Source organism: Neodiprion lecontei, chromosome 5 (genome assembly GCF_021901455.1).
Source record: "Neodiprion lecontei isolate iyNeoLeco1 chromosome 5, iyNeoLeco1.1, whole genome shotgun sequence".
Classification (NCBI taxonomy): Eukaryota; Metazoa; Arthropoda; class Insecta; order Hymenoptera; family Diprionidae; genus Neodiprion; species Neodiprion lecontei.
Window position 1 is genome coordinate 23,448,117 of NC_060264.1, and position 18,913 is coordinate 23,467,029.

At 36.1% G+C, this 18,913-nt stretch overlaps 2 long non-coding RNA genes across 2 annotated transcripts; one reads left to right on the plus strand and one right to left on the minus strand.

The window, feature by feature from the left end:
* Positions 1 to 1,741: 1,741 nt before the first annotated feature.
* LOC124294497 lies at positions 1,742 to 2,926 on the plus strand. Its single transcript, XR_006904374.1, has 2 exons — positions 1,742 to 1,792; positions 2,047 to 2,926. It is a non-coding gene; the product is annotated as an uncharacterized LOC124294497 (long non-coding RNA).
* A 12,591-nt stretch (positions 2,927 to 15,517) lies between these two features.
* On the minus strand, positions 15,518 to 16,891 carry LOC124294518. The gene is made up of 4 exons (XR_006904398.1): positions 16,255 to 16,891; positions 15,908 to 16,014; positions 15,591 to 15,670; positions 15,518 to 15,551 (listed from the first exon to the last, which is right to left on the minus strand). It is a non-coding gene; the product is annotated as an uncharacterized LOC124294518 (long non-coding RNA).
* Positions 16,892 to 18,913: the final 2,022 nt, after the last annotated feature.

Here is an 18,913-nt window from a genome sequence, read left to right on the forward strand (position 1 = left end):
AATCGCGCTCCGCAGATTTCGGGTACCGGCTACTCTACCTCTTGGATCCTGCGCTGTGGGTCCGCTTCCTGGTGCGCCTCGAGTTCCAGGACAAGCGCTCCGTAGTTTCGGCGTGCCAGCTCCACTAACTGGTGAAACTCGGTTTCTAAGACAAGCGCTCCGTACTATCGGGGCTCCAGGTCCGTTACCTAGTGAAACTCGACTTCAGGGACAAGCGCTGCGTAGTTTCTGAGCTCAAGATCTACTACCCGGTTAATCGCGACTCTCGGAGGACGAGGAAGACGAGAACAAGGTGGACGAGGATAACGAGGATTTCTGCACGGTGAGTATAACATTTTTATAATATTTAATTACAATTTTGATTATATTCTATCTAGAATTTTTCGAACTTGTCTTGTTTACAATGAATTATTTCAATTCATTTTTCGCGCAAGCAGAAATTCAGTAGCTATAAATGCGCTAATGAAATTTATTATATTATTAATTAATTAATTGATTATATTAATCCTTACACAATATTTTTGATGTGTTCTTATACTAAGATTATTTATTACAATTCAAGGTATAACTCGGGGTGGTTAGCGGTGGTCGCTGGAGGTGGTTGGCGGTGGTCGGTGGTGGTCGGAGGTGAACGAGGAGGAGGACGAGGAAGACGAGGAGAACAAGGTGGACAAAAAGGACGAGGATTTGTGCTCGGTGAGTTTAATATTTTTGTAATATTTAATGGCAATTGTAAGTATATTTTATCTAAAATTCTTTAAAGTTGTCATGTTTACAATAAATTATATCAATTCATTTTTCGTGTAAGCCCAAATTCAGAAGCTATCAATACACTAATAAAATTTCTATAATTTTTTATAATGTTCTTATAATCTTCTTGGTCAAATCTGTCAATGGAAAAATTACATTATTCCTTACACAATATTCTTGATGTTTTCTAATACTAAAAATATTTATGAGTATTCGAGGTATAACCCGAGGTGGTTAACGGAGGTCGAGGAGAACGAGTATTTGTGCACGGTGAATAAAACACTTTTATAACATTTAATGGCAATTGTCATTACATTTTATCTAGAATTTTTTAATCTTGTCACGTTTACAATTGTTCATTTCAATTAATTTGTCGTGCATGCCCAATTTCGTGGCTATCAATGCGCTAGTAAAAGTTCTATAATTTTTCATAATTTTCTCATAATCTTCTTGGTGAAATATGTCAATACATATCCTTACACAGTATTTTTCATTCGTTCTGATGCTAAAAATATTCATTAATATTCAAGGTATAACCCGAGGTGGTTAGCGATGGTCGTTGGAGGTGTTTGGCGGTGGTGGGAGGTGGTAACGGGTGGTTGCGGGTGATCGAGAAGAACGAGTATTTGTGTACGGTGAGTAAAACACTTTTAGAACATTTAACGGCAATTGTCATTATATTTTACTAAAATTTTTAATCTTATCACGTTTACAATAAATTATTTCAATTCATATTTCGCGCAAGCCGAAATTCAGTAGCTATCAATGCGATAATAAGATGTCTATAATTTTTTATAATTTTCACATAATCTTCTTGGTAAGATGTGTCGATAAAAATATTATATCAATCCTTACACAATATTTTTGAGTGTTCTAAATTTTACTGGAAATATTTATTAATATTTAAGGTATAACCCGAGGTGGTGAGCGGTGGTGGTTGGGGGTGGTTGGCGGTGGTTGGAGGTGGTCGGAGGTGGACAAGAAGGAGGATGAGGAAGGTGAGGAGAACAAGGTGGACGAGGAGGACGAGGATTTGTGCTCGGTGAGTTTAAGATTTTTATAATATTTCATGGCAATTGTAATTATATTTCGTCTACAATTTTTGAAACTTGTCGTGTATACAATAAATTATTTCGAATCATTTTTCGCGCAAGCACAAATTCAGTAGCTCTCAATGCGCTAATAAAATTTCTATAATTTTCTCATAATCTTCTTGCTAAAATGTGTCACTTACAAAATTATGCAAATCCTTACACAATATTTTTGATGTGTTCTAATCCTGAAAATATTAATTAGTATTCGAGATATAATCCGAGGTGGTTAGCGGTGGTCGTTGGAAGTGGTTGGTGGTGGTTGAGGGTGATCGAGGTGGACGAGGAAGAGGACTCAGAAAAGGAGGACGAGGATGACCAGGATTTGTGCACTGAAAGTGTAAAATTTATATAATATTTAATAGAGTAGAAGTAGGAGTAGGATCAGGAGTAGGATCAGAAGTAGAAGTGGGAGTAGGATTAGGAGTAGGAACAGAAGTAGAAGTGGAAGTAGGATCAGATGCAGGAGTGGGAGTGGGATCAGGAGTAGGATCAGAAGTAGAAGTGGTAGCAGGATCGGGAGTAGGATCAAGAGTAGGGGTAGGAGTAGAATCAGGAGTAGGAGAAAGAGACTACCCTACCCTACTCGACCCTATCCTACTCTACCCTACCCCCTACCCTCCCCTACCCTACCCTACCATACCCCCTACCCTACCCTATCCTATCCTACCCTTCCCGCCCCTACCCTCCACCTATACTTCCACTTCTAATCCTACTCCTACTCCTACTCCTAATCCTACTTCTACTCCGACTACCACTTCTACTTCAATCTTACTCCTACTTCTACTACGATCTTACTCCAACTCCTGATCCTACTCCTATTCCTACTCTCACTCTTGAACCTACTCCTGATCCTACTCCTACTCCTGATCCCACTCCTATTCCTACTCCTAATTCTGAATATTATTGTTATGTAATATATAGACTGCGTGTCGAATTGAATCCCATATCAAAACGAACAATTTTTTTATTGTCATATTATAGCCGATTATAGTAGATAATCTAGTATGTTTCCTATAAAATTATGAAATTTGTAGTATGCATCACGTATTAATCATAAATAAATCATATATATCAATGTCGTACATAGAACGCATATACATTTATACTTTTTGGTCTCTGCATCATTATTACATCTGATCTATTTTTATTCAAGATCTATGTATACATTCTTCTCTCGGGTACCTATACTTTGATTAAATCACTGTTTTGCTACGAATTTTGAATGATATTTATTCTCATTATTAATTTCTTGTATCACCGACACTCGGTAAGTACACTCAAGCCAAGTACTGGCATGGGCTCACCATTGCGAAAACTGTGTTACTTAGAACGTGAATGCAGCCGGCATCATGTCGAAATCGGAAACTCTGATGTTCTGCAATCAGTTCTCAACTCTACCATTTGAACATCTCACGGAGCAATTTTCGGTTGTTACATCAGAGCCCATGAGGGCAACTGTCTTTATATTATTCATCCAATGGTAAGACTAACCCCTTTGTATTTTTGGCGGAAATTTTCGTGATTTTGAAAAGTGCTGAAATAAATTCTTTCTGGCACTATTCCGACGTAATTTTGCGAGAGAAATCAATGAAGAGCAGTACCAATACGCCGCGAGCAACGGGTCAAAAGTTACAGGTGCAAAACCAGAACCTGTGTTTTTCACATTTTTCAGATGGTGATCATTTCGTCGTCATTTCCCTGCTGTTTGTCCTACGCTCTTTCCGCCACGTTTTCTGAGTTCCTGGGGGTCGAATAAGTCGGAAAAGGGTCACTCGAATCGAATCTGAGACCAAAAATTTTTTAGTCGAAAAATGAAAAAAAAGGAAGGCTCACCCCTTTGTATTTTTGGCGGAAATTTTCGTGATTTTGAAAAGTGCTGAAATAAATTCTTTCTGGCACTATTCCGACGTAATTTTGCGAGAGAAATCGATAGAGCGCAGTACCAATACGCTGCGAGCAACGGGTCAAAAGTTACAGGTGGAAAACCAGAACCTGTGTTTTTCACATTTTTCAGCTGGTGATCATTTCGTCGTCATTTCCCTGCTGTTGGTCCCACGCTCTTTCCGCCACGTTTTCTGAGTTCCTAGGGGTCCAATTAGTCAGAAAAGGTTCATACAAATCCAATCTGAGACCATAAATTTTTCGTCCAAAAAATAAGTAAGGCTTACCCCTTTGTATTTTTGGCGAAAATTTTCGCTATTCTGGAAAGTGCTGGAATACATTCTTTGATGCACTATTCCGACGTAATTTTGCGAGAGAAATCGATGAAGCGCAGTACCAATACGCTGCGAGCAACGGGTCAAAAGTTACAGGTGCAAAACCAGAACCTGTGTTTTTCACATTTTTCAGCTGGTGATCATTTCGTCGTCATTTCCCTGCTGTTGGTCCCACGCTCTTTCCGCCACGTTTTCTGAGTTCCTGGGGGTCCAATTAGTCGGAAAAGGGTCACTCGAATTGAATTTGAGACCAAAAATTTTTTGTCCAAAAAATAAGTAAGGCTAACCCCTTTGTATTTTTGGCGAAAATTTTCGCGATTTTGTAAAGTGCTGGAATACATTCTTTGATGCACTATTCCGACGTAATATTGCAAGAGGAATTGATTGGGCATAGTCCCAATATACTGCGAGCGATGGATAAAAAGTGATGGCCAAAAAACCAGAATCCGAGTTTTCGCCTTTTTCAGCTGATGCTCTTTACGTCGTTATTTCGCTGCTGTTGGTCCGACGCACTTTCTGCTGCGTTTTCTGAGTTCCTGGGGGTCCAATTAGTCAGAGAAGCTTCATACAAATCGAATCTGAGACCAAAAATTTTTCGTCCAACAAATAAGTAAGGCTAACCCCTTTGTATTTTTGGCGAAAAATTTCGCTATTCTGGAAAGTGCTGGAATACATTCTTTGATGCACTATTCCGACGTAATATTGCAAGAGGAATTGATTGGGCATAGTCCCAATATACTGCGAGCGATGGATAAAAAGTGATGGCCAAAAAACCAGAATCCGAGTTTTCGCCTTTTTCCGCTGATGCTCTTTACGTCGTTATTTCGCTGCTGTTGGTCCGACGCACTTTCTGCTGCGTTTTCTGAGTTCCTGGGGGTCCAATTAGTCAGAGAAGCTTCATACAAATCGAATTCGAGACCAAAAATTTTTCGTCCAAAAAATAAGTAAGGCTAACCCCTTTCCATTTTTGGCGAAAATTTTTGCGATTTTGAAAAGTGCCGGAATAAATTCTTTGATGCACTATTCCGACGTAGTTTTGTAAGAGAAATCGATTGGGCGCAGTCCCAATAAGCTGCGGTCAACGAATCAAAAGTTACAGCCGAATAACCTGAACCTAAATTTTCGTAATTTTTCAGCTTGTACTCCTTCCGTCGTTATTTCTCTGATATTGGTCCGACGCACTTTCTGCTGCGTTTTCTGAGTTCCTGGGGGTCCAATTAGTCAGAAAAGGTTCATACAAATCGAATCTGAGACCAAAAATTTTTCGTCCAAAAAATAAGTAAGGCTAACCCCTTTGTATTTTTGGCGAAAATTTTCGCTATTCTGGAAAGTGCTGGAATACATTCTTTGATGCGCTATTCCGACGTCATTTTGCGAGAGGAATCGATAAAGCGCAGTACCAATACGCTGCGAGCAACGGGTCAAAAGTTACAGGTGCAAAACCAGAACCTGTGTTTTTCACATTTTTCAGCTGGTGATCATTTCGTCGTCATTTCCCTGCTGTTGGTCCCAAGCTCTTTCCGCCACGTTTTCTGAGTTCCTGGGGGTCCAATTAGTCGGAAAAGGGTCACTCGAATTGAATCTGAGACCAAAAATTTTTTGTCCAAAAAATAAGTAAGGCTAACCCCTTTGTATTTTTGGCGAAAATTTTCGCGATTTTGTAAAGTGCTGGAATACATTCTTTGATGCACTATTCCGACGTAATATTGCAAGAGGAATTGATTGGGCATAGTCCCAATATACTGCGAGCGATGGATAAAAAGTGATGGCCAAAAAACCAGAATCCGAGTTTTCGCCTTTTTCAGCTGATGCTCTTTACGTCGTTATTTCGCTGCTGTTGGTCCGACGCACTTTCTGCTGCGTTTTCTGAGTTCCTGGGGGTCCAATTAGTCAGAGAAGCTTCATACAAATCGAATCTGAGACCAAAAATTTTTCGTCCAACAAATAAGTAAGGCTAACCCCTTTGTATTTTTGGCGAAAAATTTCGCTATTCTGGAAAGTGCTGGAATACATTCTTTGATGCACTATTCCGACGTAATATTGCAAGAGGAATTGATTGGGCATAGTCCCAATATACTGCGAGCGATGGATAAAAAGTGATGGCCAAAAAACCAGAATCCGAGTTTTCGCCTTTTTCCGCTGATGCTCTTTACGTCGTTATTTCGCTGCTGTTGGTCCGACGCACTTTCTGCTGCGTTTTCTGAGTTCCTGGGGGTCCAATTAGTCAGAGAAGCTTCATACAAATCGAATCTGAGACCAAAAATTTTTCGTCCAAAAAATAAGTAAGGCTAACCCCTTTCCATTTTTGGCGAAAATTTTTGCGATTTTGAAAAGTGCCGGAATAAATTCTTTGATGCACTATTCCGACGTAGTTTTGTAAGAGAAATCGATTGGGCGCAGTCCCAATAAGCTGCGGTCAACGAATCAAAAGTTACAGCCGAATAACCTGAACCTAAATTTTCGTAATTTTTCAGCTTGTACTCCTTCCGTCGTTATTTCTCTGCTATTGGTCCGACGCACTTTCTGCTGCGTTTTCTGAGTTCCTGGGGGTCCAATTAGTCAGAGAAGCTTCATACAAATCGAATTCGAGACCAAAAATTTTTCGTCCAAAAAATAAGTAAGGCTAACCCCTTTGTATTTTTGGCGAAAATTTTCGCTATTCTGGAAAGTGCTGGAATACATTCTTTGATGCACTATTCCGACGTCATTTTGCGAGAGGAATCGATAAAGCGCAGTACCAATACGCTGCGAGCAACGGGTCAAAAGTTACAGGTGCAAAACCAGAACCTGTGTTTTTCACATTTTTCAGCTGGTGATCATTTCGTCGTCATTTCCCTGCTGTTGGTCCCACGCTCTTTCCGCCACGTTTTCTGAGTTCCTGGGGGTCCAATTAGTCGGAAAAGGGTCACTCGAATTGAATCTGAGACCAAAAATTTTTTGTCCAAAAAATGAGTAAGGCTAACCCCTTTGTATTTTTGGCGAAAATTTTCGCGATTTTGTAAAGTGCTGGAATACATTCTTTGATGCACTATTCCGACGTAATATTGCAAGAGGAATTGATTGGGCATAGTCCCAATATACTGCGAGCGATGGATAAAAAGTGATGGCCAAAAAACCAGAATCCGAGTTTTCGCCTTTTTCAGCTGATGCTCTTTACGTCGTTATTTCGCTGCTGTTGGTCCGACGCACTTTCTGCTGCGTTTTCTGAGTTCCTGGGGGTCCAATTAGTCAGAGAAGCTTCATACAAATCGAATCTGAGACCAAAAATTTTTCGTCCAAAAAATAAGTAAGGCTAACCCCTTTGTATTTTTGGCGAAAATTTTCGCTATTCTGGAAAGTGCTGGAATACATTCTTTGATGCACTATTCCGACGTCATTTTGCGAGAGGAATCGATAAAGCGCAGTACCAATACGCTGCGAGCAACGGGTCAAAAGTTACAGGTGCAAAACCAGAACCTGTGTTTTTCACATTTTTCAGCTGGTGATCATTTCGTCGTCATTTCCCTGCTGTTGGTCCGACGCACTTTCTGCTGCGTTTTCTGAGTTCCTGGGGGTCCAATTAGTCAGAGAAGCTTCATACAAATCGAATCTGAGACCAAAAATTTTTCGTCCAAAAAATAAGTAAGGCTAACCCCTTTCCATTTTTGGCGAAAATTTTTGCGATTTTGAAAAGTGCCGGAATAAATTCTTTGATGCACTATTCCGACGTAGTTTTGTAAGAGAAATCGATTGGGCGCAGTCCCAATAAGCTGCGGTCAACGAATCAAAAGTTACAGCCGAATAACCTGAACCTAAATTTTCGTAATTTTTCAGCTTGTACTCCTTCCGTCGTTATTTCTCTGCTATTGGTCCGACGCACTTTCTGCTGCGTTTTCTGAGTTCCTGGGGGTCCAATTAGTCAGAGAAGCTTCATACAAATCGAATCTGAGACCAAAAATTTTTCGTCCAAAAAATAAGTAAGGCTAACCCATTTGTATTTTTGGCGAAAATTTTCGCGATTTTGTAAAGTGCTGGAATACATTCTTTGATGCACTATTCCGACGTAAAATTGCAAGAGGAATTGATTGGGCATAGTCCCAATATACTGCGAGCGATGGATAAAAAGTGATGGCCAAAAAACCAGAATCCGAGTTTTCGCCTCTTTCAGCTGGTGCTCTTTACGTCGTTATTTCTCTGCTGTTGGTCCGACGCACTTACTGCTACGTTTTCTGAGTTCCTGGGGGTCCAATTAGTCAGAAAAGGTTCATACAAATCGAATCTGAGACCAAAAATCTTTCGTCCAAAAAATAAGTAAGGCTAACCCCTTTGTATTTTTGGCGAAAAATTTCGCTATTCTGGAAAGTGCTGGAATACATTCTTTGATGCACTATTCCGACGTAATATTGCAAGAGGAATTGATTGGGCATAGTCCCAATATACTGCGAGCGATGGATAAAAAGTGATGGCCAAAAAACCAGAATCCGAGTTTTCGCCTTTTTCAGCTGGTGCTCTTTACGTCGTTATTTCTCTGCTGTTGGTCCGACGCACTTACTGCTACGTTTTCTGAGTTCCTGGGGGTCCAATTAGTCAGAAAAGGTTCATACAAATCGAATCTGAGACCAAAAATTTTTCGTCCAAAAAATAAGTAAGGCTAACCCCTTTGTATTTTTGGCGAAAATTTTCGCGATTTTGTAAAGTGCTGGAATACATTCTTTGATGCACTATTCCGACGTAAAATTGCAAGAGGAATTGATTGGGCATAGTCCCAATATACTGCGAGCGATGGATAAAAAGTGATGGCCAAAAAACCAGAATCCGAGTTTTCGCCTTTTTCCGCTGATGCTCTTTACGTCGTTATTTCGCTGCTGTTGGTCCGACGCACTTTCTGCTGCGTTTTCTGAGTTCCTGGGGGTCCAATTAGTCAGAGAAGCTTCATACAAATCGAATTCGAGACCAAAAATTTTTCGTCCAAAAAATAAGTAAGGCTAACCCCTTTGTATTTTTGGCGAAAATTTTCGCTATTCTGGAAAGTGCTGGAATACATTCTTTGATGCACTATTCCGACGTCATTTTGCGAGAGGAATCGATAAAGCGCAGTACCAATACGCTGCGAGCAACGGGTCAAAAGTTACAGGTGCAAAACCAGAACCTGTGTTTTTCACATTTTTCAGCTGGTGATCATTTCGTCGTCATTTCCCTGCTGTTGGTCCCACGCTCTTTCCGCCACGTTTTCTGAGTTCCTGGGGGTCCAATTAGTCGGAAAAGGGTCACTCGAATTGAATCTGAGACCAAAAATTTTTTGTCCAAAAAATGAGTAAGGCTAACCCCTTTGTATTTTTGGCGAAAATTTTCGCGATTTTGTAAAGTGCTGGAATACATTCTTTGATGCACTATTCCGACGTAATATTGCAAGAGGAATTGATTGGGCATAGTCCCAATATACTGCGAGCGATGGATAAAAAGTGATGGCCAAAAAACCAGAATCCGAGTTTTCGCCTTTTTCAGCTGATGCTCTTTACGTCGTTATTTCGCTGCTGTTGGTCCGACGCACTTTCTGCTGCGTTTTCTGAGTTCCTGGGGGTCCAATTAGTCAGAGAAGCTTCATACAAATCGAATCTGAGACCAAAAATTTTTCGTCCAAAAAATAAGTAAGGCTAACCCCTTTGTATTTTTGGCGAAAAATTTCGCTATTCTGGAAAGTGCTGGAATACATTCTTTGATGCACTATTCCGACGTAATATTGCAAGAGGAATTGTTTGGGCATAGTCCCAATATACTGCGAGCGATGGATAAAAAGTGATGGCCAAAAAACCAGAATCCGAGTTTTCGCCTTTTTCCGCTGATGCTCTTTACGTCGTTATTTCGCTGCTGTTGGTCCGACGCACTTTCTGCTGCGTTTTCTGAGTTCCTGGGGGTCCAATTAGTCAGAGAAGCTTCATACAAATCGAATCTGAGACCAAAAATTTTTCGTCCAAAAAATAAGTAAGGCTAACCCCTTTCCATTTTTGGCGAAAATTTTTGCGATTTTGAAAAGTGCCGGAATAAATTCTTTGATGCACTATTCCGACGTAGTTTTGTAAGAGAAATCGATTGGGCGCAGTCCCAATAAGCTGCGGTCAACGAATCAAAAGTTACAGCCGAATGACCTGAACCTAAATTTTCGTAATTTTTCAGCTTGTACTCCTTCCGTCGTTATTTCTCTGCTATTGGTCCGACGCACTTTCTGCTGCGTTTTCTGAGTTCCTGGGGGTCCAATTAGTCAGAAAAGGTTCATACAAATCGAATCTGAGACCAAAAATTTTTCGTCCAAAAAATAAGTAAGGCTAACCCCTTTGTATTTTTGGCGAAAATTTTCGCTATTCTGGAAAGTGCTGGAATACATTCTTTGATGCACTATTCCGACGTCATTTTGCGAGAGGAATCGATAAAGCGCAGTACCAATACGCTGCGAGCAACGGGTCAAAAGTTACAGGTGCAAAACCAGAACCTGTGTTTTTCACATTTTTCAGCTGGTGATCATTTCGTCGTCATTTCCCTGCTGTTGGTCCGACGCACTTTCTGCTGCGTTTTCTGAGTTCCTGGGGGTCCAATTAGTCAGAGAAGCTTCATACAAATCGAATCTGAGACCAAAAATTTTTCGTCCAAAAAATAAGTAAGGCTAACCCCTTTCCATTTTTGGCGAAAATTTTTGCGATTTTGAAAAGTGCCGGAATAAATTCTTTGATGCACTATTCCGACGTAGTTTTGTAAGAGAAATCGATTGGGCGCAGTCCCAATAAGCTGCGGTCAACGAATCAAAAGTTACAGCCGAATAACCTGAACCTAAATTTTCGTAATTTTTCAGCTTGTACTCCTTCCGTCGTTATTTCTCTGCTATTGGTCCGACGCACTTTCTGCTGCGTTTTCTGAGTTCCTGGGGGTCCAATTAGTCAGAGAAGCTTCATACAAATCGAATCTGAGACCAAAAATTTTTCGTCCAAAAAATAAGTAAGGCTAACCCATTTGTATTTTTGGCGAAAATTTTCGCGATTTTGTAAAGTGCTGGAATACATTCTTTGATGCACTATTCCGACGTAAAATTGCAAGAGGAATTGATTGGGCATAGTCCCAATATACTGCGAGCGATGGATAAAAAGTGATGGCCAAAAAACCAGAATCCGAGTTTTCGCCTCTTTCAGCTGGTGCTCTTTACGTCGTTATTTCTCTGCTGTTGGTCCGACGCACTTACTGCTGCGTTTTCAGAGTTCCTGGGGGTTCAATTAGTCAGAAAAGGTTCATACAAATCGAATCTGAGACCAAAAATTTTTCGTCCAAAAAATAAGTTAGGCTAGCCCCTTTGTATTTTTGGCGAAAATTTTCGCTATTCTGAAAAGTGCTGGAATACATTCTTTGATGCACTATTCCGACGTAATTTTGCGAGAGAAATCGATCAAGCGCAGTACCAATAAGCTGCGAGCAACGGGTCAAACGTTACAGGTGGAAAACCAGAACCTGTGTTTTTCACATTTTTCAGCTGGTGATCATTTCGTCGTCATTTTCCTGCTGTTGGTCCCATAAGTAGATTAACCATTTTTTCTATTAATCAATTGTTCAATTTAAATGCCTTCATTTATATTCAATTATAATAATGTATAATTTTTATATATTTTCTATAAATTATAATTCAAAATTAATTTTATTAAGAAGAGTATGAGGAGGAAATTTATTATGCAATATTTTATCATGTATATAAATACACATACACATTATAATTTTTAATAAATTTTCAAGAAAAGAGAAATTCAAAAAAAAAAAAATATTTTACAATAATTAAATTTTAAATAAATAAATATAATTATCAGGAAAATCTCATATATTCTTTAATCATTTGCTCACATAATAATCAAAATGAAAACACATATTATTCATTAAAAAAATGCCATATAATGTACTTTATGGAACGTAATTTGTATCATTCATACAATGGATTAGAACTTATTGAAAAGTTTAAAGAAAACATACAGATTTATAAATAATTAATTATTCAATATTATATTTTCAATTTTCAAAAATTAATTATCCATTAATCCAAGAAAAATAATTTATTTAGACTAACAATTTTTCTTATTATCTAAGTATTTAATTCAATTGCCTCCATATATATTCAATTATAATAATGTATAATTTCCATATATTTTTTACAAATTATAGTTTAAAATTATGTTTATTAAAAAGAGTATGAGGAGGAAATTTATTATTTTATATTTTATTATATACATATACATATATATGTGTGTGTGTGTGTGTGTGTGTGTGTGTAAAAAAAGATAAGCTATTTAAGCTTATGGGTTTATCTCGCAGATAAAAATTTTAACTTTTTTATTTTTATATAAAATGCCTGAAAAAGAGTTATTCTGATAGAATAAATTATGTAATATAATAATTACATTCATTGTTATATGTAATATAAATTATTATAATTTCTAATGATAAATTTATTTTTTTTTAAAAATTCATGCAATTAATTAATTTAAATAAATATTTTTATTCAACATTAATTTTTGGTATTTCAATTACTATTAATTCTTCTTCATGAATTGGTGCTTGGATAGGAATGGAAGTTAATTTATTATCATTTATTCCTTCAATTATAAATAGTAATAATAAATTATTTAAATTTCCTAATTCCTCAATAATATATTATATTATTCAAGTTGGAGCTTCTTCCTCTTCATTTATACGAATTTTAATAATAAAAATAAATTAAATTTTAAAAAATATCAATATTTTTATACTTTTATTACAAATTAGATTAATTTTAAAATTAGGTGCTACTCCATTTCATTGATGATTGGTAAAAAGTATTAATAATGTTAGATGAATAAATTGTTTCTTGATTTCAACTTTACAAAAAATTGCTCCATTATTTATTTTAATTAACATTAATAATAGATTAATTATTCATATATCAATAATTTTATCTGGATTTATAGGTTCATTATTAGGATTAAATGAAACATCATTAAAATTGATTATAGTTTATTCTTCTATTAATCATATTTCTTGAATGTTTATATCAATATTAATTGATTTCTATATTTTATTAATTTATTTATTAATTTATTCTCTAAATAATTTAATAATTTGTATTTTTTTTAGTTATTCTAATATAAATTATTTGAATCAAGTTTATAAATTTAATAATATAAGTTATTTTATGAAGTTTTTAGTAATGATAATATTTTTATCAATAGCCGGTATTCCCCCAATATTTGGATTTATTCCAAAGTTTTTTGTTTTCATGTAATAGTAAAAAATATATTTTTTATTGAATGTTTGATATTTGTTATTTTTACATCAATTGTTTTATTTTATTATAGAAATTTAATTTCACCTTCTATATTACATTTAAAATTAATATTTAAATTAAATTTGAATAATGTTATAATTAATTTTATTTTTTGATAATTGTTTTATTCAATGTTTTTATTATATGAATAATTTATTTTATTTTATTATATTTTAATTATTAATTTTTAAATGAATTTTAATAATTTTTATAATTTTAAATTTGCAATTTAATGTTATATATTTAACTGTAAAATTAAGATTTTAAGTTAATTAAACTAATAACCTTCAGTTTTAAATAAAAAGTTGTTTTTAAATCTTATTTATTAATAATAGAATTAAACTATTTCTAAAGATTTCAAAAATCTTTGTGCTTATTACACTAAATAATATATATATATATATATTATAATTTTCATTTATTTTTTATTAAACTTCGATTTTGGTTTTTATATTAGTATTATTTTTTTTTTTGCATGAATTTTTTTAATTAATTAAAAATATTTTTTGCAGCATTTAATTTTAATAATTAAAGAAATTTAGAATTATAAATAATATAAAGTATAGACAAAAAAATTGTGCCAGCAGTAGCAGTTAAACGTTTTATACAAATTAATATTTTTAATTAATAAATTATATTAATTTATTTATTTAATTAAAAAAAATTTTATGGTGAAATTAAATTTTTTGATTATATATATATATATATATTATTTTATGAAATCTGAAATTCAAACTAGGATTAGATATCCTATTATTTTGTATGTTAATATTATATTTTAATATTAATAGTTATGTTCTTTAAAATTAAAAAAATTGGCTGTATTTAAAACTAATTAGGGGAATTTGTTTATTAAACGATAATCCGCGATAAATCTTACTTTAATTAATTGAGTCTATTTATTTTCGTCAACAGAATATTTTTTTAAAATTAATAATTTTCATTAAATTTTATAAAAATTTCATTTCAGATCAAGATGTAGCTTGTATTAATGTTTAAATGAATTACAATAAAATTTTTATTTTTGGATATTAAATTGAAATATTTATTTAAAATTGGACTTAATATCAAAATTGAAAATTATATTTATTTGAATTAAGAATTAAATATGTAAAAATCGCCCGTCACTCTCATTATAAAATGGGATAAGTCATAACAAAGTAAATATACTGGAAAGTGTATTTAGAATTCAAATTATTTAGAAAAAATTTTTTATTTACAATAAATTACATAGTTGTTTAATTCAACTTAATTTGAAATTAATAAATTCTATTTTTTATATTTAAAATTATTTTGTTAATAAAAATATTTTTATTAAATTTTTAATTTTAGTATTGTTAAGAGAAAAAATAATTTTAATTATAGTTTAATTGTATATTGATAGAAATTTGAAATATTTTGGAAAAATACCGTACTCCATATCCTACCCGACCCTACCCCATATCCTACCCTACCCTACCCATACCCTACCCTACCCTATCCTACCCTACCCTACCCTACCCTACCCTACCCACCCCACCCCTTCCTGCTTCAAGTTCCACTCCTGATCCCACTCCTACTCCTGATCCTATTCCTACTTCTACTCCTGATACTAATTCTTCTCCTCAACCTTCACCTATTCCTGATTCCACTTCTGATCCTACTCCTACTCCTACTCCCACTCCTGATCCTATTCCTGATCCTACTCCCTCTCCTGATCCTATTACTGATCCTACTCCTATTCCTACTCCTGATGCTGATCCTAATTCATCAAATATTATAAAAATGTTAAACTCACCGAGCACAAATTCTCGTCCTCCTCGTCCACCCTGTTCTCCTCGTCAGCCTCGTCCTCCTCCTCCTCCTCCTCCAGCTCGAGCACCTCCAACCACCACCAACCACTCCAACGACTACTGCTAACCACCTCGGGTTATACCTGGAATAGTAACAAATATTTTCAATATAAGAACACATCAAAAATATTATGTAAGGATTAATTTAATTAATTAATTAATTAATATGTAATGAATTTTATTAGCGCATTTAAAGCTACTGAATATGTGCTAGCGCGAAAAATGAATTGAAATAATTTATTGTAAACATGACCACTTTGAAATATTTCAGATGAAATATAATTACAATCGCCATCAAATATTAGAAAAATGTTAAACTCACCGTGCACAAATCCTCGTCCTCCTCGTCCACCTTGTTCTCCTCGTCTTCCTTGTACTCCTCCTCGTCCACCTTGTTCTCCTCGTCTTCCTTGTACTCGTCCTCGTCCACCTTCAACCACCACAACCATCGGCAACCACCTCCGGTTATACCTTGAATAGTGATAAATATTTTCAGTATAAGAACACCAAAAATATTGTGTAAGGATTAACATAATGAAGTAATTAATTAATAATATAATGAATTTCATTAGCGCATTTGTAGCTACTGAATTTCTGCTTGCACGAAAAATGAATTGAAATAATTCATTGTAAACATGAGAAGTTTAAAAAATTTGGAATAAATATAATTACAATCGCCATTAAATATTATAAAAATATTAAACCCACCGAGCACAAATCCTCGTCTTCCTCGTCCTCCTCAACGTCCACCCTCGACCACCGCCAACTACCGCCAACCGCCTCCAACAACCATCGATAACCACTTCGAGTTATACCTAGAATAGTAATAAATATTTTCAGTATAAGAACACATCAAAAATATTGTGTAAGGATTAACATAATCAAGTAACTAATTAATAATATAATGAATTTCATTAGCGCAATCATAGCTACTTAATTTCAGCTTGCGCGAAAAATAAATTGAAATAATTCATTGTAAACATCACAAGTTCAAAAAATTTTTGAATAAATATAATCACAATCGCCATTAATTATTATAAAAATGTTATACTCACCGTGCAGAAATCCTCGTCATCCCTGTCCACCTTGTTCTCCTCGTCTTCCTCGTCCTCCGACAGTCGCGATTCACCAGGGAGCGGACCTGGAGCGCAGAAACTAAGGAGCGTTTGTCCTGGAAGTTGAGTTCCACCAGGTAGTGGACCTTGAGCTTAGAAACTACGGAGCGCTTGTCCTGGAAGTCGAGTTCCTGGAGGTAGTGGACCTGGAGCTCAGAAACCACCGAGCGCTTGTCCCTGAAGTCGAGTTGCACCAAGTAGTGGACCTGGAGCGCCGAAACTACGGAGCACTTGTCCCTCAAGTCGAGTTTCACCAGATAGCGGACCTGGAGCGTAGAAACTACGGAGCGCTAGACCTGGAACTCGAGGTGCATCAGGAAGCGGACTCGAAGCGCAGGATCCAGAAGGTAAAGAACCCGGTACCCGAAATCTGCCGAGCGCGATTTTCATACGTCCGCTCTACTGGGCGGTTGTTTCCAGACTGAGGAATTCGACTAGCTGATTACTGTAGATCGATGACGTCAAGAAAAAAAAAATTTTGGGTGACGTCACTTTCTGAAAGTCCGATCATCCAAACTATGGTTTTGAACTATAATACTATGTATGATGTATGATGTATGATGCATGATATGACAAGATGTATCATGATTTTAGTTTACACATTACAAAACTTTTCTGCCGATTCAAGCAGCTAGGTCCTTCGATGGTCAGCCTTTGACTAAAGACATATATTCATCAGTTAACGGGTCTGCTAATAACGCTGCCGTTCTGCGACAGTTGGATGATAAAAATTTTTGCTTGTACCTTTCAAATATGTGTTAAAATACACTCGAAGTTTTAAGAAGCTTCGTTCTTTCTCTCCTTATCAAAAAAAAAATCCCCGTCAATCACCTCTTTAGGTCTTCAAATCAGGACACTGCGTTAAATACTGTCTCATATACGGAGCATCCATTTTATCTCGATCAAAATTAGCGCATACGTGATGTATTACAGTTACTCTGAATTTTTTTCCATACGAAGACTTTTTGAAAACAATTCTGCTTCTCTACCCAACGGAGATACTTCACTCGCGACTAGCCAAATCAGCGTTTCGATTCTATGCCTAAGAAAATTCAAGATCGAGAGAGCAAATGAAAAGTTGTTGGAATAATTATGAATATTATTGTTATGGAATACATCGAGCGCATGTCGAATAGAATCCCATTCCGAGATAAATAATTCTTCCATTTTCATATTATAGCCGTATCATTGTAGATAATATAGTTTGGCTCCTGGATAATGGATCACATATATTAGTATTGTATGTACGTGGACCGCATATACATATATGTATACATTTTGGTCTCTGCATCATTATTACATCTGATCTATTATTATTTATGACCTATGTATACATTCTTCTCTCGGATACCTATACTTCAATTAAATCACTGTTTTGCCACGAATTTTGGAAGAAATTTATTCTTATTATTAATTTTTTGTATCGCCGCCAAGTCGGTAAGTACACACTAAGTCCTGGCTTTGGCTTACCATTGCGAAGCTGTGTTACTCGGAAGGTGAATGCAGCCAGCATCTTGTCGAAATCGGTAACTCCTGATGTTCTGCAATAAGTACTCAAGTCTACCGTTGTAACATCTCAGGGGGCGCAGGCGTACGACGATTTTCGGTTGTCACACCAAAGCCCATTAGGGCAACTGCCTTTATATTCTTCAGTCACGTCCCAGATCATATGACCGACTGTTACGCGTGTTGGGTTGCCTCTCGAAAGTGTGTCAGGCGCATTGCACTATACAAGTCTATTTCGCGACGTTTCACAGAAATGAGGGACAAATGCTGTAAAACATCGTTGACAAACACTGACAATGTGTGAAATTTCTTCCCTCTTCTCTACGGCCGCGTAGAAATCCGGTATTAGTTCGAAAGTTGTACTGAGTTTTTAAAAAAATCTGTACTGTGGTCATGGTACCTAAAGATCCAAACAAGCAGAAGTGATTTTCACCTGATTTTACGTTGAGGACTTGGCTATTCTTTCCCTGACATGAATTGCTTCCGAAGGCTATGTTTTTTCAATTTGAGTTTTGTGTATGTCTAATTTCTAAGGAAGAGCCCTGGTCAATGGGCCGAAACATAAACGAGAATTTTGTGTCTCTGTCTGATGTACGAAACCGAAAAACATTACTATACAACCTGGAGGTCAAGAACCCTTAAATATATTGAATGTTGCTCAAAATCAGTAACGATTCTTTGGTTGATGTTATCGATAAACGAAACGTGTTTTCGATTTGTCTTTCACTTACAGTTTGTTTCGTAAATTTCAAGCATATTCGAAGTACGCAGAATCAATTTATGCAATTAATGCAAATGGATTATACTGCAACCGTAATTTAGATAAGAGAAATGTTGCTGTATTTTGCCAGTCGATGACCCTACGATGTTTTGCCAGCAAAAGTCTAAATCACAGAGTATGAGTATAATATGTGTGTAATTACTAAAATTTGATATTCTACATCGACACGTAAATTTAGAGCTGAATATATATCATATGTCGCGTCGGCGTAAGTCTTGAGTCGACATTCAGTAGGCATTCAGACATACAGCATCAACGATACAATTATTCAATTATACAATCCCCTTGTGTGAGTCACTTTTTCGGATGTTA